Source organism: Lepidochelys kempii, chromosome 6, assembly GCF_965140265.1.
Source record: "Lepidochelys kempii isolate rLepKem1 chromosome 6, rLepKem1.hap2, whole genome shotgun sequence".
NCBI classification, from domain to species: Eukaryota; Metazoa; Chordata; order Testudines; family Cheloniidae; genus Lepidochelys; species Lepidochelys kempii.
This window is the reverse complement of record NC_133261.1, coordinates 88,975,833-88,998,797: the sequence shown is the minus strand read 5'-3', so window position 1 is coordinate 88,998,797 and position 22,965 is coordinate 88,975,833. Positions and strand designations below refer to the sequence as shown.

The 22,965-nt window shown below is 43.3% G+C and overlaps 1 protein-coding gene across 9 annotated transcripts in view; it reads right to left on the bottom strand.

Annotated features, from left to right (window-relative positions):
• The window catches only part of MIPOL1 (mirror-image polydactyly 1), a 288,733-nt gene that overhangs the window by 233,824 nt on the left and 31,944 nt on the right, over positions 1-22,965 (bottom strand). For 7 of the 9 annotated variants that reach the window (XM_073349059.1, XM_073349064.1, XM_073349060.1 and 4 more), the window contains one exon: positions 4,880-4,953. The exons of the other annotated variants lie outside the window; for them this stretch is intronic. The gene's annotated coding sequence lies outside the window, so the exon portion shown is untranslated. The remainder of the gene's footprint in view (positions 1-4,879; positions 4,954-22,965) is intronic. 9 annotated transcript variants of the gene reach the window in all.

Here is a 22,965-nt window from a genome sequence, read left to right as displayed (position 1 = left end):
TCCTTATCCTGAAGAGCTTACCATCTAACTTGAAACAAGCTATAGGTGAGCCAAGTCACCATGTGATCTTATGTGCACATATTTATGTTCCTGAATTGTGTTTTTGTTTGTTTGTTTGTTTGGGGTTGTTTTTTATATATATATATTCGCTGCAAGTGCTGGTCAGCCTGTCATTAGTTGGCTGATTTTCTTTTAGCTGTCACACCAGATGTGGGTCTTGAACAGGGGTGCTGGAACAATTTGTATAATGGGGGTGCTGAGAGCCATTGAACCAAACTGTAAACCCTGTGTATGATAAAAGTCCCTTTAAGCCAGGAGGTGCAGCAGCACCTATGGTCTTGAGGAGTGGTTTGAAGGAGAGAGTGGATGGATTAACTGATGGATTAACTCAGGAAGTGTATTACATTTGCAAGAGGTGGCATGGCAGCATGGAGAGAGTTGTAGGAAAAGTGAAAATGGGCATTCACTTGCAGCTTCCATCTCTATCATCTCTACCACAGGGAAACTCAATGTCCCCTTCCCAAATGACAAAGACAGACAGTCTAACTGCGGTCTCTTGAATAACTATCTCAATCAGTTATTTTGGAAAAGGACAGGATTCTCTACGGAGCGCTCCTTTCCTCCTCTCTCCTTGATAGTGGGCTCCAACTCCTTTCACAAGTCACATAACCCTCCTCATGTACTGAAAAATCTGAAATTACATACAGAGAGTGGCCCCCTGCCATATTACCTTCCTTGATAGAGTAAGGCTGAATAGGATTTCATTCAAAGCTCACCAAAACTTATCCTACTGTGGTTACCAGCTGTCTCTAGACAGCAACATAAGTGCTCCATCCCTCCACCCCAAGTCTACATGAGCTGCCTTCCCATGCCAGCCCATGAAGCAAGAAACAGAACCTTGGACTCAATATAGTGATTCTCAAGTCATCTTAAAAGGCTTTGACTGAAATCAAGTATTTATCCTTTTTCTGTAATGAATGAACTAGTAGAATTGCTCCATTATCTGAACAAGTAGAGTGTGTTTGGAGCCAAAAAGCTGTGAACTGTACTCCTAATGTGTATACTTAGCTAATATTCCCTCTATATACGTGACCAGAGATTGTTCATTACACTAGGTCAGGGGTGGGGAATCTCTGGCACCAGGGCTGGATCCGGCCTGCTGCTTCATTTCATCTGGCCCACAGCAAGTCTCTGCGCAGTGGGCCGGAATCCCTGAGACTTGGCGCCACCCCCACAGGGTTGGAGCTGCGAGTGCCGGCTCAGCCCGCTGCAGAAGGAAACTGGGGTTGCCAGGTCATTTAAAGTCTGGTCAGCTCTGCACAGCTCCCAGAAGCAAACGGCATGTCCCTGCGGCCCCTAGGCGGAGGGGTGATCAGGGAAACTCTGCATCCTGCCCCAGCCCCCAGCCCCAGCTCCGTAGCTCCCATTGACCAACTGTGGCCAATGGGAGCTGCGGGCGTGGGAAGCACGCACTGTGCAGAGCCCCCTGGCCCCTCTATCTAGGGTCTGGACATGGTGGTTGCGTCTGAGAGCAGCCTGGAGCCAGGGCAGGCAGGGAGCCTCCCTTAGCCCCACCGACCTGGAGCTGCCTGAGGTAAGTACCGCCTGACCGCAGCCCGCACCCCCCGCCCCAGGTTGGAACCCCCTCCTGCACCCTAACTCCCTCCCAGAGCCTGCACCCTATGCCCCAAACCCATGCCCCAGCCCTAGCCCCTCCTACACCCAAACTCCCTCCCAGAACCCACACCCCGAACCTCCTCCCGCACCCCAACGCCCTACACCAGCCCTGAGCCTGTCCCACACTCCAAACCCTTTGGCCCCAGCCCAGAGCCCCCTCCCATACCCTGAACCCCTCATTTCTGGCCCCACTCAGAGCCTAGGGGAAGCCCTGAGCCTCCATGCCCCTGTCCCACAGGGCTGTCTAGCCCACGACTGATTTTTTCTGTGGGTCAGTGGCCCCTGATAGAAAAAAGGTTGCCCACCCCTGCACTAGGTAAAATTCTGCTGTTTCTACACAAACGTTCTCTTGGGGTTACATCTTTGATAGAAATGCTGTATGCTCTAGGAAAATACCACAGACAGCTCAGTAGATCTTGTTAAAACATGCAGTGCTATAAAATTAATAGATGCTAACATTCTTCAGAAGTGTGAAATTCTAAGCAGTTTGTACTTAAAAGAAAAAAATGGACGTAGGTCAACATTAGAACTACAAATTGGCCATGAAAATGTGGCCACTAGATGGAAGAAGATATTTGCATAAAAAGGGCAAAATACAAAGTTTACTTAATTTGTGCATTCCACAATGAACTTGATAACCCCATATTACAAACACCTTTTAATCTTCAGCCACTCCTCCATGGCTTTATTGTCTTTCAAGCAAACAACTCCTGTTTAAGTGACAGGAAACTGAGCTGGCACTCATATAGTTTCCAGTGCATTTTTCCCTTGGTGAAGAAGGGATAAGAAGAATGCAGATTTTGAGTTAGAAAGGTCTGGAATTCTGTCCCTAAACTCAGCAGATTTCTGGGGATTCAACCAATGCTACTACCATCCACGTGGAGGCGTAGGGTGAGTTTCACAAGGGGAACTTAGATACCTAAGTCCAACAATTAGCCACAACTGGCATTGAGAAAATTCCTGCTCAGCTGTTGCCTAACCCAAGGTGCCTAAGTTTCCATCATTAAAGGGTCCTGAGCATCTGGGCATGCACATAGTCACTAAGTCCTGACACTGCCCAGTAGCTCAGCACTTAACTCATGCTTAAGCCCCAGTGGGATTCACAAATCAGGAATTCTCCACTTATCTTGCCTTCGGGGCCCAGTTCAGTAGGTATGCTTATAGCATGCCCAAATCCATGGAAGAAGAAGAGGTGGTGGTGGTGCCCTTATGACTTTTAGCCCAATGGTTAGAGAACTCACCCACAATGTGGGAGAGCTGAATTCAAATTCCCCATCTGCTTGATGTGGAGCAGGTATCTGAAGTTATTCTCCCACCTCCCAGGTGAGTGCTCTAACCACTGGGCTATAGAGTCAATCTCTCTTTCTCTCTCTCTCCCTCTGTCCCAAAGAATATTTAAGTATTTCTACACAGTGGAACAGCTTCAACACAAGACACAGAGAAACTTACACCACCATATCCCACAGCACAGTGATTAGGGCACTCTCCTGAGAAGGAGGAGACCCCAGTTCAAATCCCTCCTCTGTATCAGGCAGAGGGGGGATTTGAACTTAGGTCTCCTACATCCTGGGTGAGTGCTTCATCCACTGGTTTTAAGGCGATAAGGAGGGGGCAACCTCCACCTTCTCATTTTTTCTTGGAAAAGAACTGACCTGGATTAGGCACCAAACTCCAGGAGGAATTCACAACAGTGAACCCTCAGGTGGAAATGGACACTTCCTTCTGTCCCAAACTTCAGCACCTAAGTCCCTTTCAGAGGCAAGGGTTAGGCTTCGCCTCTCCCCTCAGCATTTTCTCCTGGCTAGCTTAGGTGGCTCCCGAGGAAGCACGCTGGCTTTTGTGAATCCCATTCTTAGGCGTCTAACTCTCCCCTAGGCATTGTATAGGGAGCCTGGATGCCTAACTTAGGTTTGTGAATTCCACTAGGCAGCAGGACACTTAAAATGGAGACACTGTGTATATGTCTACACTACAATTAGACACCCGGAGCTCACCTGTGCCAGCTGACTCAGACTCGCAAGGCTTGGGCTGCAGTGCTGTTTAACTGCAGTGTAGACATCTGGGCTCAGGCTAGAGCCTGGGCTCTAGGACCCTGTAAGGTGGGAGGGTCCCAGAGCTTGGGCAGCAGCCCCAGTCAGAATGTATACACTGCAGTTAAACAGCCCCACAGCCTGAGTCAGCAGGCATGGGCTAGCCATGGGTGTCTAACTGCAGTGTAGACATAAAGTGCAATGCTGAGCAATGCAGCCCTCCAGCCCTTTCCCACCTATGGTGCCTTCAAGGGCCGCTCTTGCTCCTTGGCACCACCGTTTCTGAACAGCCTTGGAGTAGAGACTCCTCCTGATAGCTGCTGCTGCTGCCCCCGAACCACCTCATGGGACTGGGTGTAAGTTAATGCTGATAAGGCTAGCACTGTCTTACCAGCAAAAATCCTGCAGGGGTCGTGGGGGGGGAAGGGGCCGCCACAGTGCTTGAATGACCATCCTCCCCCCAGCTCTGCCTTCTCCCAAACTGCAGACTCATCAATTCCACCTGGAGAGCTTTCCGTGGGCCTGTGAAAAGGTGGCAGTATCTGATGCTAAGGTGGATGGCACTTACATGCTCTGTTACCTAGAACTCCCCATTTTTGACACCATCCACCCATAAAAGCAAAGGCTCGGTGTGCTTTCACCAGCCACAGTTTTGCTACTTGCCATGTTGGAAAGACCTTGTAGATCTGTCTAGATATCGCACAGTAAAGGAAAAGTTTACACAGACTTAAAAAAAAAACAACCCAGCCTCATCAGGCCACTATACATTTGGAATAGTTCCAAGCCAATATTTGTCCTGTACCTTGGATGTAAGTGACAGTTACCATTGACATATTAGAGGGTGCAGGGAGGGATACAGAAGAGGGAAGATTATATGCTCTATTGATAAGGAAGTAAAGTTTGAAATTTAGGATTATTTTCATAGGGTTAATTAGATACCAGGATCTTCTAAAATATCCTGAAACGTTTTGCCCCAGGCCAAGGTAAACTAAATCACTTAATCTAGGAGGGTACAGCATATAAAAACAAAAGTCAGCTTATAGAATAGTTTCCCCAGGGAACAAACAGCCTGTTTTGTTTTGCTTTTTTGTATTCACATGGAAGCCAAGTTTTGATGAAGTGACACACTCCTCCACAAAAGGCTTATATTTCCATAGAACCAACAAACTTACCAGAAAATCAAAAGTCTATAAGCACCCAAAGCAAGTTCAGATCAATCTATGAAGACAGCTGGTATGAAAAGTCCCTATTGTTCAAAAGAAAAAAATTATAAGAAACAATTATAATAACTAATTCACATACATATCAAAAATATAATAAAAAACACCAGACTCAAGTTTTCATTTACATACAATAGAACTGTTTTACTATTTTATTGATATATTAAAATCAGGACCCCTCATGTCCCTGGTGTTTTTTTTGGGGGGGGAAGGGATTTTTAAAAACACCCTATACACCATAAACTTGCACTCTCTGTCTCCTTTCTGCCTCTAACCCCCATAACAAACTCCATTTGCACCTTTATTCATTAATTCTCTTCTGTCCATATGTTCTGCCCTCCTTCTCCTGAATTTTCTTTTGTTTCCTATTTTGTTTTTTTCTCACTTTGTCTTCTGCTCTTTGCTCCTCTCTCCCCCTGCCTCCAAACAAGCGCTGGCCTGAGGTTTTGAAAGAGGTGTCTGTGCGGTTTCCTTTACTCTCTTTCCCCTCAAAGTCTATCCCTACTTTAAATTCCATCTTCTCTCTCCCTATACTTTCCCCCTCAAGTGTATTTTTCCTGCTAGGCCTCATCATCTCCATTCTCCACATTTCCAATCTGGCCAAGTATTAGCCCAAAGAGCTTCCTGGCATCTGAGCTTGGATAAACCCCCAAATCCTCCATGCCAGGGCAGTGTGGAAAACCACTGCTGAGGTCATAACCTGCTTTGATCAAGCGTGAAATAGTCCATTTCAGCATCTAAATGGGCATCATTAGGCTTCAATGCAAAACACCCCTTGAGATGAAAATGGGCAGTTGAAAATTCTCAAAGCTATTGTTTCAGTCATGCAGTCAGACAGGCCTTAGTGCATCAGTTTCCATTGTCCCCACAACCGGACAATCGTCTCTGCAACCTTGAAGGCTCAAAAGACAATTTTTAAGCATTAAATGTTTTGGTTTCCCTTCATAATAACAAGCGTAACATAACAATTCCAGGTTTCAGAGTAACAGCCGTGTTAGTCTGTATTCGCAAAAAGAAAAGGAGTACTTGTGGCACCTTAGAGACTAACCAATTTATTTGAGCATAAGCTTTCGTGAGCTACAGCTCAAATTCCAGTTATTGACAATTAACAACAAGCACAACGATACAATATAAAGTCATATTCCTGACATACAATAATAACACATATTTGTTTTCTGCTTTATGTTGTAAGGCAGTAGAGGAAAAGAATCATAGGAAATGATGAGAAGATGACACATGTAACATGGCATGGCAGACACTCTTCCACCTGTGTGTGATATTTCTTTTATCATGAAATAAGGGCATTAATCTGTAACTGTTTCGAACACTGTTTTAGCAGGTCCATCAACAGAGTTCCCAATAAATATCAGCTTCTCACAGTGATCTGTCAGGTTAGTTTCTGAGTAATGAGACCAGACCCCAAGAATACTGGTTTGTAGGGCAGCCATGAACTAGCCCAGTTTGACCTCTGATGCAGACAGAACTGAAATACTGACCAGACTTTCTGAAACTATTTGATTAAAGTAAAAGTCCAGAGATTTTTCCCATTTACTGTATCTTAGAGAAAGACTGAAATGAAAGCCGGTAAAAAATGTTGATATGCTTAAAGTGAAACTCTAAAACAAACTTTAGAAATGGTTTAGGAGACATCTGATAATATGGCTATACTATCTTCTCTTTGCAAAATCCACTGTACAATAGATCACAAGAGTATCTAAGATGTCCTAATACTCCTAATTACAGCTTCCGCTACCAGCAAAACAAGTCAATACTGTCTTATTCCCCCCCGACCCCAATATACTGAAAGAATGAAATTAAAGCAATAGGATGGCATCATAGCATGGTATCATGTCGCACACAAGCACACAAAGAGGTGTCTCAGTGTTGGTATCATAACAAACATGTCTACATGCATGTGGGCCATAATTTTAAACACAACCTATGTCATAAATATAAAGGGAAGGGTAAACCCCTTTGAAATCCCTCCTGGCCAGGGGAAAGCTCCTCTCACCTGTAAAGGGTTAAGAAGCTAAAGGTAACCTCGCTGGCACCTGACCAAAATGACCAATGAGGAGACAAGATACTTTCAAAAGCTGGGAGGAGGGAGAGAAACAAAGGGTCTGTGTCTGTCTGTAGTCGTCTTGGACAGGGACAGAACAGGAATGGAGTCTTAGAACTTTTAGTAAGTAATCTAGCTAGGTATGTGTTAGATTATGATTTCTTTAAATGGCTGAGAAAAGAATTGTGCTGAATAGAATAACTATTTCTGTCTGTGTATCTTTTTTGTAACTTAAGGTTTTGCCTAGAGGGGTTCTCTATGTTTTTGAATCTAATTACCCTGTAAGATATCTACCATCCTGATTTTACAGGGGGGATTTCTTTATTTCTATTTACTTCTATTTTTTATTAAAAGTCTTCTTGTAAAACACTGAATGCTTTTTCATTGTTCTCAGATCCAAGGGTTTGGGTCTGTGGTCACCTATGCAAATTGGTGAGGCTTTTTATCCAACATTTCCCAGGAAAGGGGGGGTGCAAGTGTTGGGAGGATTGTTCATTGTTCTTAAGATCCAAGGGTCTGGATCTGTAGTCACCTAAGCAAATTGGTGAGGCTTTTTACCAAACCTTGTCCAGGAAGTGGGGTGCAAGGTTTTGGGAAGTATTTTGGGGGGAAGGACGCGTCCAAACAGCTCTTCCCCAGTAACCAGTATTAGTTTGGTGGTGGTAGCGGCCAGTCCAAGGATAACGGGTGTAATATTTTGTACCTTGGGGAAGTTTTGACCTAAGCTGGTAAAGATAAGCTTAGGAGGTTTTTCATGCAGGTCCCCACATCTGTACCCTAGAGTTCAGAGTGGGGGAGGAACCTTGACAACCTATAATTCACAATCAAAACAACACAGTCATTTTCAGTAGTTTCAAGAGACAGAAGAAATTTGGAGGAGACGTGGGGAGGGGGGAGACGACAAATTTAGAAATGAAGTAGAGGAGCTGCAAATCTACTGGCTAAACTTACAGTATCCAAATTTTCTTCAGCCATAATCACCTCTTTACAAATAATCTTCCATTTTTCTGAAAGCCAAATTATTAAAAACATAAAACAAACACGCAGTTCTTGAACAGTCTCTAATTTCTGCACTAAATTTAGGGTTGTCAGGTGTCCTGTTTTTGGCTGGAATGCCCAGTTGAAAAGAGACCCTGGCTGCTGACAGGGCCGTCAAAAGTCTGGTAGGTAGCAGAGCGGGGCTAAGGCAGGCTCCCTGCCTGCCTTGATTCCACGTGGCTCCCAGATGCAGCGACATGTTCCCCCTCTGGCTTCTATGCATAGGGGCAGCCAGGGGTCTCCGCACGCTGTCCCCGCCCCAAGCACCAGCTCTGCAGCTCCCACTGGCCGGAAACCATGACCAATGGGAGCTGTGGGGGCGGTGCCTGCTGACAGGGCAGCACACAGAGCCACCTGGCCATGCCTCTGCATTGGAGCCGGATGGGGGACATGCCGCTGCTTCCAGGCTGCCTGAGGTAAGCGAAGCCCATAGCCTTCACCCCTGACCACCCCCTCTGCACCCCAACCCCGTGCCCAAACCCTGATCCCCTTCCCACCCTCTGAACACCTTGGTCCTAGCCCGGAGCCCCCTCCTGCACCCCAAATCCCTCATTCCCAACTCCACCCCAGAGCCTGCACCCCCAGCCGGAGCCCTCACCACCCCACACTCCAATACCCTGCCATAGCCCAGAGCCCCCTCCCTCACTCTGAACCCCTCATTCTTGGCACCACCCCAGAACCTGCACCCCCAGCCCAGAGCCCACACCTCCCTCCCACACCCCAACCCTCTGCCTCAGCCCAGAGCCCCCTCCCATACTCTGAATCCCTCGGCTCCACCCCCCAGCCTGGAGCTCCCTCATGCACCCCAAACCCGTCATTTCTGGCCCCACCCCAGAGCCAGCATCCCCAGCCGGAGCCCTCACCCCATTCCGCACCCCAACGCCCTGCCCAACCCCAGTGAAAATGAGCAAGTGAGTGAGGGTGGGGTGAGTGAGGGACAGAGTGAGGAGAGATGGAGTGCGTGGGGGTGGGGCTTTGGAGAAGGGGTGAGGCAGGGGTGGGGCTTTGGAGGAGGGGCCGGGCAAGGGTGTTCAGTTTTGTGCGAGCAGAAAGTTGGCAACCCGAACTATATTGCCACTAACTGTAAACACATACAGTCATGTTACATGTACTCAATCCATTCTAGATATAGAACAGAAAAACTAGAAGCCCTTTTGTATCCCTTACAATCAGCACAACAGTATTTCTCACATGCCTTCCAGGTGGTTTTCCAAATAAGAATGCACTTCCTTTTTTTATCATAAACTGTTGGATGTGCAGTGGACATATCCAGAATGGTTGATCCTCTCAATTTCTGTGGCATACTACACTTATAAAGGCCAGCCACACTAGAGTTAAATCAGTCATTCAAAATCTATAGAGGGAATGAGGCACAGGCAAGTAAAAAAAGACACTACCACTGAAATGAAGTGGCTTTGTGAGGAGAATTAACTTGGACTTCATATTCTGAACTAAATGATTGAGGAGAAAAAAAAATCCAGAAACTTAGGTGCTGAATTCTTCCCTCACTTACATGCTACTTCTGACTCATTGAAGCCAACAGGAGTGCACTGGTGTAAATGAAAGCATACGTTTGTCTGTAGATCTGTAAAGTTTCAATAGCAATTATTGGGCTCCTCTCCTCAATTTAAGATGCTTGATAAGTACTGCAAACACATCTAGCAAGTAAATGCTTCCCCCACTCATGACAAAAATAGCCCAACATTTTAAAATTGGCAAGAAAAAACAAAGTTATGAAAAGCGTAATGCATTTCAGGGTCCATGTGTTATACTCCATTAACAACACTTCACAGGTGTTGAAAACACTCTACATTAGCCTTGTGCCTTATATCACACCTAAGGCAAAGGGTATAACACATGCCCTGTCATGTGCTGTTGCTTATTTAGCTATGATAAGCAGACTAGTGTTTTTGTAAATGTAACGCAGATGTTTCTCACAGACTATACATACCACTAAAGAGAGCTAACAAGGAAAAGGGGAAAAGTACTTGGATAAGAACACCTTTAGACGGGGGGGAAGGGAGGACAGTCTGGGACCATCCCAGGAGAATCAGATATTTTAAAGCAAGCTAGAGCCTAATGAAAACAGCAGATAAGTGCTGGATCTCTTCAGGAATTAAATATGATGAAAACAGTGTTCAGAATTTAAATGGATGATGAAAATCAAAAGGACCCAATCCTGCAAATACATATTGCCATGAGTTGTCCCACAGCAGCAACAGCAAAAGGTCAGGTGAAACTTCAGGTTTACATCTACTAGCCGGAAGCCAATACAAAAGAAGAACCTCCCATGAATTGTGCTTGAGTGGCTAACAGGCTAGTGGTCTCAGGGAGCTGACACCCAGTTAAGCAAAAAGCAAGACTTCCTCATGCTGGAGGCAGAGAGTAGCAAGGTGATTCTCAGTCCTGGCTATCCTGAGAACTATCACATTTCCTCCTTCCCCACTGGTCAGGGCCTAGAGACAACACCTTGATAGTAATCCCAACATCCAGCTGGGAAAGGCAGGGGGCTGGGCTTATCACCAGAGCATTTCTGCTGGACCTCCCTGTGAGGCCAATGATCTCTCTGGGTATGTCTACATTTCAGTTAAAAACCAGCAGCTGGCCCATGCCACCTGACTCGGGCTAAGGGCTGTTTAACTGTGCTGCAGGCATTTGGGCTTGGGCAGGAGTCCAGGCTCTACACATTGCAAGGTGAGAGGGTCCCAGAACTTGGGCTGCAGCCTGAGCGCAAACATCTACACCACAATTAAACAGCCTCTTTGCCTGAGCCCAGGTCAGCTGGCACTGGCCAGCCACGGATGTCTAATTGCAGTGTAAACATACCCTCTCTCTCTCCTGGATAGTAGGTTTCTGAGAAGTTTTTCAAGACCTGCATTGCATTTTTTATAATAATATTATATTCATACAGACACCAGCCTAGCACAATCCTACTCACCCACTTGCAAGCAATACTTTTTTGATGGCCAAATTAAATGTTAGGGGCTTTCTGCCAGTATAGGGTAGGTGAATAAATATTTGGCTGGGCTGGTAAATTTTCATGCCAATATTATTTACATATATATTAACTTAAAGGAATATCAAATACATAGTATATGAGATACACATATTGTGGGGGTATCTATCTTTCAGACTGTGTACAGAAGACATTTTTTTTTAAAAGACCCCAACAACATTCTGTAATTTCACACACCCTGCCTTTAGTAGGGTTAAACCTGGAAGTATATCAGATGTCTTTTTACAAGGCTGTATTTCTTGCTGATAAGAGAATGATAAAGAAAACCTGAATCTAGAAATCACCATCATTGCCACCAAGACTTCAGACTCACAAGGTAATTATTCGCAAAAAGAAAAGGAGTACTAGTGGCACCTGAGAGACTAACCAATTTATTTGAGCATAAGCTTTTGTGAGCTACAGCTCACTTCATCGGATGCATTTAGTGGAAAATACAGTGAGGAGATTTATATACACACAGAACATGAAAAAATGGGTGTTATCATACACACTGTAAGGAGACTGATCACTTAAGATGAGCTATTACCAGCAGGAGAGCGGGGCGGGGGGGGGGAGGGAACCTTTTGTAGCGATAATCAAGGTGGGCCATTTCCAGCAGTTAACAGGAACGTCTGAGGAACGGTGGGGGGGAAATAAACATGGGGAAATAGTTTTACTTTGTGTAATGACACATCCACTCCCAGTCTCTATTCAAGCCTAAGTTAATTGTATCCAGTTTGCAAATTCATTCCAATTCAGCAGTCTCTCCTTGGAGTCTGTTTTTGAAGTCTTTTTGTTGTAATATTGCGACCTTTAGGTCTGTAATCGAGTGACCAGAGAGATTGAAGTGTTCTCTGACTGGTTTATGAATGTTATAATTCTTGACATCTGATTTGTGTCCATTTATTCAAAACCTGTCAAAAGGTAATTATGGTATTTTAAAACACAATGAAGCTAAAGGTCAGTGCAGTAAGTGAATGCAGTTGGTTACAAAGCCAACATGTTGGTACATAATGAAGTTTTACTTTCCACCCTCTCAGCCCAATACTTTGTCTATATACTTTACTACTACATAAAAATGCATTAAAAGAACAGTAGGATATAAAGTCAAGCACTCAAAAGTAAGGAAGTGCCAGAATTAAGGTTACCTCTGCCACATTAATCTGGCACCCTTATCAGCACATGCATTATGATACAGTATTTAATTAAATGATCACATACTATTTTTTCCACAGGACCCCTACCTCAGTGCTCTGGGAATAAACCAGAGTTGTCTCATGAATGACTACTCATTCACTGAATAAGGCAGGGGTCCTTAATTCTGGCATTTTTGTAGCTTTGGAATGTTTGACTTGACAAACTTCACATTTGGTTAACTTTGAGAAAAACAACAATGTGATTTCCTAAAAAAACTGGAAAAATAAATTCCATCATGTTAAACCATATTGATCCCCAGTTCATCAACAGGGTTCTGATCTTCATTTCTACAGCACAGACCTCAACTATGCAGTTAAGATTAACTAGTAACAGTAATAGGCTGTTATCCCCTATAATGTGAACTAGAACGGGATGAGACATACACTTTGCCAGGTTTCAGAGTGTTGTTCTGTATCCTCAAAAAGAACAGGAGTACTTGTGGCACCTTAGAGACTAACAAATATATGTGAGCATACGCTTTCATGGGCTACAGCCCACTTCATCAGATGCAGAGAATGGAACATATAGTAAGAAGAAAGTGGAGTAAGAGGCTAATTAATTAAGATGAGGTATTATCAGCAGGAGAAAAAAACTTTTGTAGTGATAATCAAGATGGCCCATTTAGACAGTTGACAAGAAGGTCTGGGGATACTTAACATGGGGAAATAGATTCAACATGTGTAATGACCCAGCCACTCCAGTCTCTATTCAAACCCAAGTTAATGGTATCTAGTTTGCATATTAATTCAAGCTCAGCAGTTTCTCATTGGAGTCTGTTTCTGAAGCTTTTCTGTTGCAAAATTGACACCTTTAAATCTATTACTGAGTAGCCAGAGAGATTGAAGTGTTCTCCTACCGGTTTTTGAATGTTATGATTCCTGATGTCAGATTTGTGTCCATTTATTCTTTTGTGTAGAGACTGTCTGGTTTGGCCAATGTACATGGCAGAGGGGTATTGCTGGCACATGATGGCATATATCACATTGGTAGATGTGCAGGTGAACGAGCCCCTGATGGCGTGGCTAATGTGATTAAGTCCTATGATGGTGTCACTTGAATAAATATGTGGACAGAGTTGGCATTGCGCTTTGTTGCAAGGATAGGCTCCTGGGTTAGTGTTTTTGTTGTGTGGTGTGTGGTTGCTGGAGAGTATTTGCTTCAGGTTGGGGGCTGTCTGTAAGCGAGGACTGGTCTGTCTCCCAAGATCTGTGAGAGTGAGGGATCATTTTTCAGGATAGGCTGTAGATCTTTGATGATGCGCTGGAGAGGTTTTAGTTGGGGGCTGAAGGTGACAGCTAATGTTGTTCTGTTATTTTCTTTGTTGGGCCTGTCCTGTAGTAGGTGACTTCTGGGTACTCTTCTGGCTCTGTCAATCTGTTTTTTCACTTCAGCAGCTGGGTACTGTAGTTGTAAGAATGCTTGATAGAGATCTTGTAGGTGTTGGTCTCTGTCTGAGGGATTGGAGCAAATGAGGTTGTATCTTAGAGCTTGGCTGTAGACAATGGATTGTGTGCTCACCAGTATTTGCTGATAACAGACAAATGGAGAGACGAAGGACTCCTGGATTCAGGCTTTATAGGGGAGTGTTCTCTAGTGGATATAGACCATTCTGCCCCTAACTGCCCCTTGGCTCTGTAACCCCTTCCCCTTCTGCTCATATCCAAACCCCATCCCTTGGTGCGTGCTCCCCATTCTACAGCTATAGTGCCCCACCAAACCTCCTCTGCTCCAATCCACCAGCTCCCATCCCTTCTCTGCTGCTTCCACATCCTCAGCTTCTACAACCCCCTAGTCTCTACCCATTTCTCACCTCTCTGAATTCCAGCATGTCTTCTTCTTTGTTCCCACTGCCAGGACACCAGGAAGGGGAGCAGAGAGCAAAGAAAAGAAAATCTACCTCTTCTCAGTTCTGGTACCTGGCAGATGAGAGGAGCAATTACAGGGAAAGCCATGCTCATCCCCTGCAGTCCTAAAATGGAGCATGCTCAGTGCAGAAGGAATCTTCAGATAATTTAGCTGTGAAACTCAAACAAGCCTCTACTGAGCACGTGTGAACAAAGATTTGTTTTCAAAGGCTTAGAACTTGACCAAATTTAGGAAGACTTTCACAGGGACAGCAAGAGGTGCGTCCTGAAGACTAGAATGATCTCTCTGCCAAATTTCATCCGCTGCTGAATAACATGGAGGTGCTAGAGCTCCTCAATGACATGATTTTTTTACACGTGTAAAACAATGGATTTTTTCCTAATCTTATACTTGGAAAAAGATACACCTTTTTGAGCTGAAGGTTTAAAAAAAAATCTACTGGAGGCAGACAACCAGCATGGAAAATTTCAGCTTAAATTGTTAAAGTTTGTCAGAGTTATAAGCAACTGAACAGAATCTTATAATGGGAACCAGTGGGCACTCGTAACTATCGGTGACATTACCAGCACCACCTATCACAGAACTATTTATTCATTTCATGATTTCTGTATTTTCTTTTTATCCTCAATTAAATTTTATTATTTAAATCTTATTTGCAATACATAGTGTGAATAAATGGAACCTTCTAGTTACATGATTCTTCCATCATTTATAAAGTTATACAACCTAGGTCATGAAGAAGCTGAACAGACCTGCTTTGTTAAAACATTCCTTTATTGCGCCTTGAATAAAGATCAATTGCAAGCCTTTATAAGGTGCATATGACACACACACACGACAAGCATATTTCCTGGGCCAGAAATGTGAATAGAAAATCATGATTCACACATAATGAATTAAAAAAAACCCCTTAAAGTATTCTTCTGAGGTCATTTACCTGATGGTGGAGTATAGATAAGTTTTAGGATACACCATTGCCAGAGAAATTTCTCTCTATGGTTCAGATCCTCAAACCCAAACAGAATAGGTTTTTGCTACCAATATGTTATGGCAAACAGTCAAACGGAAGCAAACATTTTTCTTGTTGAGACATGGACAACTTAGCTTGTTTCAGCAAGATTCTCTACTTGAAATTTGCCTAGAAAAGAGAAGTTGGACAATCTCTTCTATCCTGTAACTATAGTGTCAGCTTAGCAAGCTGCGTATTGATTAATCATAGAAGGCCAGTTTACAAATAGAGATTGTCCTTTTCATCAAGCTACAATGATATGTTTTCACTAGCAGTGCCCTAGGCATCATGGGGAAAGGGAGAAATTAAGTATTGATGGATTGAAGATTTGGACTACTACCTCAATATCAAAGCACCTTCACACAATTACTCTTTGTGGAGCAAGAGTACATTCTTGGGGAGGAGAGAGCTGTATATCTGCTTATTCTCCACCTGCAAGTAGATCCTTGATCAGCTCACAATTCTGAAACCCTCACTCATGCTGAGGATTATTTATTCGTGTGAGTTGTCTTGCTGAACCTTGTCAGTCATTAGGAGCCTGTTTTTCAGAGGTTTTGTGCATCCACCACTCCCTTTGCTCAGCATCGCTAAAAACCAGGCCTACAGCACTAGGAATACTACCTTATAGGACAGAAATGCAAGGAAAATCAAGCTTAGAGGCCAAATACTTAAGAAACATATTGGTATTTTGCATTGTCAGCATCTGCTGGACTCTAGGTTTGATCTTACCAACCATCCTGAAGAAGCACAAGAGACTATATACAACATTCACCAATAATGGTCTCAAATGGTCGTGAGGACAAGTCTTAGCATGATGAAAGACTTCCAGATCAAACCACACACCCTGAGTTCACAATAAAACTGGAGGAGGGGATGCAAGAGATAAATTCTTAAATCACTTATCCAGGGAGTCAACATTTCTTTAAAAAGTTTCACTTTCATGAACCAAACTGTCAAGCTGTTAGCACAAATCTTATCTGGTTATCAAAAACTAAACTTTAAAGCAAAGGAACTCGAGTTGTCTGAGAGACGATCTGTGAATATGTGTAAGGCCATCAGAGCTGTTATAATGGATCTTAGCCCCATTCTTTGAATTTCTTCAGGACTTTGAGGACAGTATCATCTAATAAATGGTTTGGCCTTGTAAGAAAATATGCCAATGCCCTTTCTTTGGCTATCTAAAAAAAGTATTCTTTGTTGAACTCCCAGATTGTGAACTTGTTCAGCAGGCTGGCTTGAGAATGGAGGACACTGTAACAAGCTGGCAGTTTTTGCCTAAAATGTTTCACCCTGTCAGAAGATGATTCTGCTGGAAAAGGGTTAAGTGAGCTCAGTTTCCTCACTGAGGCAAGTGGCTTATTACTGAAGTAAATGTAAGGAAGAGGAGAGTGGCTATCAGAAAAAGGATCTTTTCCTGAGATGAGCATTCTTGATGTAGGCACTCCAGGAATAGCCAAGCCTGGGGAGAAGTCTTGAGCTGAATTTTATTAACAAAGAAATTCACTAAAACATACAGCCAAGTCAGAGGAAAGGGGTAAGATTTTGATACTACGCATTGTCAGAATTTTGTTTTATAGTAGTGTGACTGCGTCGGGCCAGATGGCTACAGGAGAGTGATAGAAAGCAGATATATTAGCCCCAGGTTGAGTAGGTCCCTTTTCCCTGGGTAAGGCAACAGCAAAGGTTCCAGAACAATCAGGAACTTTCTGGAAACAATTAAGACAGACAGGCTGATTAGAACACCTGCAGCCAATCAAGAAGCTGCTAGACTCAATTAGACCTGCTGGCTAATCAGGGCACCTGAGTTTAAAAAGGACCTCACTTCAGTTTGTGGCGTGTGCGTGAGGAGCTGGGAGCAAGAGGCACTAGGAGCTGAGAGTGAGAACGCATACTGTTGGAGGACTGAGGAGTACAAGCATTATCAGACACCAGGAGGAAGGTCCTATGGTGAGAATAAAGAAGGTGTTGGGAGGATGTCATGGGAAAGTAGCCCAGGGAGTTGTAACTGTCATACAGCTGTTCCAGGAGGCACTCTAGACAGCTGCATTCCACAGGGCCCTGGGCTGGAACCCAGAGTAGAGGGCAGGCCTGGGTTCCCCGCAAACTTCCCAACTCCTAGTCAGACACAGGAGGAGTTGACCTGGACTGTGGGTTCATGAAAACGGCCAAACTGAGGGCTGCCGTGAATCTCCGAGGCGAGCAAATCTGCCAATAAGCGCAAGACCCACCAAGTTAGAGGAGGAACTTTGTCACAGTAGGTTGAGAAAGGCACCTGCTCACAGGTGCTCATTGCTAGATGCATGGGTTACATATTACACACCCCCTACTTCTTCAATTAGAAGAAAACTACTGCATTGTTTTTATGAATGAGCTTGAAAACATTCAGAGGATCACAAAAAATAAAAACTTAAATAACACACAGCTAAGATTGAAAGCATGTTTGAATGGAGTCCAATTAACAACCCAAACCACTTATACTGTCTTTACAAAAATGCCACTTTTTTAATGCAACATGAATTACCATGTGTACCTTTGAATTCCTGTAAAACAGACAATCTTTTTCTATAGTACAAGTGGAATTTTAAAACTGTAGATCTGTAGACAAGTTCTTTAATTTTCATTCATCCCTCTGAATGGGTGGGACAGCAATATTATTGCTGGATACTAGTGAGAAAAATTCATGTAACTTTTAGAACTTTCATATCAATAGTGAAAGTATAGATATATCCTTCCATTTCTTTAAGCAGTTAAGATATATGATTTCCAACTGTATAATACCAAACAAAAAACAAGTACCGGCAGGCAAAGTCATGATGGCTCCCTTAGCATCAAGTAAAATTTCCTACTAAATATTCAAACATAATGTTGTGGTCTATTTGTGACCCACAGCTAAAGTTACATATGAAAAAACAGTGAATGTCTACCAGGAATATTTTATGCACACCAACTTTTTTTGGAATGTGAAATAGATACTTTCAAAATATGAACAGAATTACATTTTTTCCTAATATTTAGTAACCTTCAGCTACTGTAATTCCACTTCAAATCCTGGAAAACAGTCTAGAGACAAATATTAGCCTAGCATAGGACAGCAAAGAGGAGGAATAAAATTACATTTCAAGGCGAAACTGTATTTTAATTAGTGTTACCTAGTACACCCACACAGCAGTCACCTTCAGTGCAATGAGAGAAAAACTGTTACACTCCACAAAGGTCTTTGGCTGCCACTGCAAAGCACAGAAGTTGGAGCCCCAGCAAGAAGGGGGCAGGAAGGTAAAATTGGCTTCAAGTCACTTTAGTGCCACCCTAGTTCTAGGACGGCAAACAAACTTACACCACCTTTCTATGACTGCCCGTAGGCTGCTCTGCAGCCCAGAATAACCAGAGTGTTCTCCACTCACTTTTCCATCCCAAACAACCCCTGCACTGGGAGAAATCTCCAGGGGGCTATTCCATCCCCCTTTTTGCTGCCACAGTGGCATCAAGAGGCTGGTGCAGTGGATAAAGTCTGTCTCAGGGTGGCCCTAAAGCAACTGTATTCCATCATAGAAACTCTCTTTTGATGAAGGAAATTCCACTATACCATGGAGGTGTGGTGCTGAGCCAGTAACCACACACAGAACTGCATTTGCCCAACAATCCAGCAAGGTGATGAGGCTGCTGGCTCAGCAACACCGCCAAAGTCTGTGCATTTGTGTCATCTAAGCAAGCGAGACTTTTTGAGCCACAGACATCACAGAGACCTGAACTGTAACATCAGCCCAGCATGCTAAAACTCCTGAGCTAGTGACATCACAGAGGCCTGGGTACTGACATCACACCACTATCTACAGATGTTGAACTGCCTCAGACACCTGAAAGAAACGTGAACCTTGAAATTTACCCAGCAAATTAGAGATCCTCAGTCCAAGAGCTCACAGAACCCTGTCCCTGATGTCAGACCAACAGGCTACAGGTCCCAAGTCAGCAAGACTCCTCTTGCCTTGACATCAGACCAGCTACCTAAGTGAGCTGAACCAGTGGACCCCCACCAAGGCCCATATCTTTAACCCAGTGCAGCAAGCTGTGGCCGCTCTGCTAGTAAACTTCACAGAGGTGTCTGCATGTAGACATCAGATCTGCAATACAGAGTTGCCAAGCCACAGGTCTCACAGTCACCATCTCCTGACTTCTGCCTAGCAAGCTAGATGAGGCAAGTCACTGACCTCACAGAAGCTCATACCTTCACATCAGTCCAGAAAACAAGAGAGGCTTTGAGCCAGTAATTGTCAGCAAGCTAGAAGTGTGGAACCAGAGAGCTTACAAAGGCATGAACCAGACAACTCATACAGGCACCCTGGGCTAGAACTGTTGGGGCTGGGGCATGGATGAAGGTAAACTGGCCAAAGCTCTACCCATACAAAACTGAGGCAAAGATGCTAGGTTGGGGGAAGCAGCAGGAGGATATGGCAGAGATACTTCTGCCCCTTTAATTGAAGTTGCTCTTCCACCATTAGTTGCATGAGTTCACATCTTAAAAGGGATTGGAGGGTAAAGAGAAGGGATCTTTAGATCCCCAGTAGCTTTTAGATGACCATATTACAAAGTGGACCAGATTAGTTTTGTGGAAGGTTAGGGGATTGTGATTGGAGCTGGTTGCGAACAGAGGAAATTTTTTTTCAAGCTGCTGCCCCATTTCTCTTCCACCCCACCAATTTTGCTGAAATTTCAAAATTAAAAATATCAGCTATAGTTGTAACTTTTTCACAAGCTGGTGTAAAATATGACAGCCTCATTGGGATCTAGTTACCTAGGGAGAGCCATTGTTATAATCAACTTAGGTGCACAAGTGCTCCAGCTTGTTCTAGAAGAAAGGCAGTTGCCAGCATAGCATTCTCAGTGATGACTCTGGAATTTGTTTCTTCTTTCTCAGTGTGAAATAGTTCAAAGGTCTCTCTCATCAGTGCTTACAGCAAAGACCATCCAATTGCTAAGACTTGCGGGGAGGACTGGGCATATGAGCACGGTGGGGCTCTGAAGGGAGATGAAGTATATGAAGTGAGCTGTAGCTCACGAAAGCTCATGCTCAAATAAATTGGTTAGTCTCTAAGGTGCCACAAGTACTCCTTTTCTTTTTGCGAATACAGACTAACACGGCTGTTCCTCTGAAACCTGAAGTATATTATGCAATTTTAAAATTACTGACCAGTGCAGTTGATTTTGTTGTGTGTAGATTTATGTTAGCCTGCTGTGTGAATTGTGATTTTCAAAAACTGCCAGGGAATATAGGACAGCGGAGAGGACTTTTTTGTATTTAAATGGAAACAAATTTATTATATACACAGTAGAGCTGTTGATTAATCACAGTTAACTCAAGTGATTAACTGAAAAAAATTAATTGTGATTTAAAAAATGAATCACAGTTTTAATCGCATTGTTAAACAATAGAATACCAATTGAAATTTATTAACTATTTTTGGATGTTTTTCTACTTTTTCAAATATATTGATTTCAATTACAACACAGAAACAAAGTGTACACTTCTCACTTTATATTATTATTTTTTATTACACATTGTATGTCTCCAGCTCTATTTTACCTGCATTCTGCCATATATTTCATGTTACAGTAGTCTCGGATGATGACTCAGCACATGTTCATTTTAAAAACACTTTCACTGCAGATTTGACAAAATGCAAAGAAGGTACCAATGTGAGATTTCTAAAGATAGCTACAGCACTCAACCCAAGGTTTAAGATTTTGAAGTGCCTTCCAAAATCTGAGAGGGACGAGGTGTGGAGCTTGCTTTCAGAAGTCTTAAAAGAGCAACAATCCGATGCAGAAACTACAGAATCCGCACCACCAAAAAAGAAAATCAACCACCAAAAATCAATTGAGTCAGGTGGCATCTGACTCAGATAATGAAAATGAACATGCATCGGTGTGCACTGCATTGGATTGTTATCAAGCAGAACCCATCATCAGCATGGAAGCATGTCCCCTGGAATGGTGGTTGAAGCAGGAAGGGACATACAAATCTTTAGCGCATCTGGCACGTAAATATCTTGCAATGCCGGGTACAACAGTGCCATGAGAACGCCTGTTCTCACTTTCAGGTGACATTGTAAACAAGAAGCGAGCAGCATTATCTCCTGAAAATGTAAACAAACTTGTTTGTCTGAGCGATTGTCTGAACAAGAAGTAGGACTGAGTGGACTTGTAGCCTCTAAAGTTTTACATTGTTTTATTTTTAATGCAGTTTTTTTGTGCATAATTCTACATTTTTAATTTCAACTTTCAAGAGAGATAAAGAGATTGCACTACAGTACTTGCATTAGGTGAACTGAAATACACTATTTCTTTTGTTCTTTTACAGTGCAAATACTTGTAATCAAAAAATCAATATAAAGTGAGCACGACACACTTTGTATTCTGTGCTGTAACTGAAATCAATATATTTGAAAATGTAGAAAACATCCAAAGATATTTAAATAAACGGTATTCTCTTATTATTTAACAGTGCGATTAATCTCAATTAATTTTTTTAATTGTGCAATTAATCGCAATTAACTTTTTTATTGCTTGACAGCCCTAATATACAGTAAACTAGCCTCAGAAATCAAGCAGGTAGGTGGCCTTTCCCAACCTGAGTATGCAGTCTACAGAATCCAAACTCATCCTTTCCCTGAGGTTTAGTTTTATTAATATGGAGATATCCGTGATATGGGGTACGGCAGAGGAAGAAAAGGTATGTGATAAGCTGTTCGTGTTTGCTGGAACACCCTACCCCATTACTATGTGTGGATCCTAGTGCCAAATGTTAAGTGGGTTCCACTGACTTACCGAGGCACTACCCCAGCACACGTGGTGACAGGGGAAAGGGTCTCTGCTATCTGGTATAGAGGGGGAGAAGACAGGACTTCAGTATCATATGTATCCTTCCAGTATCATAAGACTCCAGGCTGGGCCTGCGGAAAGGAAAGTGGGCTGCAGTGGTTATGGGACACAGTGCAGTGCAGGCTTTGTTCCATCTCCTCTCCTCCAGCTGCCTGTGCAGTGTGAGAGGTGCAGTGGAAGGGCAGTGCACAGCAGAATTATATGATTGAATATCCTTCACTCGTTCCTAGAGGTACCAGCCAGGGACTGAAGAAACAAGTTACATTTGAAGCAACTGTTGGTCACACAAGTAGCAAGTGCTTTGTATTTTCACAGGCTGAGCCAGCCTTGGCATTCTGGGTTGGTTGCAAAGCAATTTTTGCTGTCTCCCCCAAAAATGTAAGCTATTTCAGTCCATGACTGTCACACTGTTGTGCACAGGGCCAACTCAAGGACTGTGTGGAGGGTGAGAGAGGTGACTCTCTGGAATCTACCTCAAACTTAACTGCCTTCTTTGTCAAAAATGGTACATGCAGAGGGGATCTTTAGTCCCCATAGCTTCCTGCTGCAGAAGTAGAGCAGAGCTGCAAATTCTTTTCAATCTTAGCCATCAGTTTACACCAGTTTATGTTTTCAAGGCTCTCTCTATCAGACCCAACTGATTCTCTTTTACCAGGCTTACAGGTAATATCTATTAATAAGGGTTCTTTGTGAGCTCCTGGGAACCCCCTCATATCATTGCTCCTACCAAAAAGAGGGCACAAACTTTTGTCATTCTCAATAGTTGTTCTATATTTATCAAGAAAGAAATACATCACTATGAAGTTTAAAGGTTTTTTTTTTTCTTCATTTTTTAGTTAAAAATAATTTGCCAAAATGCCACAGCAAAACATGTAAATGTGTTACTTCAAGGATTACAAGTAGCATATGAACCAACATATCTCTCTCAAATTTTTGACAAAATAAAGATGAAGGATCATGTCCCAAGAACCTGTGCTTACGTGCAACGTGTTACCTGA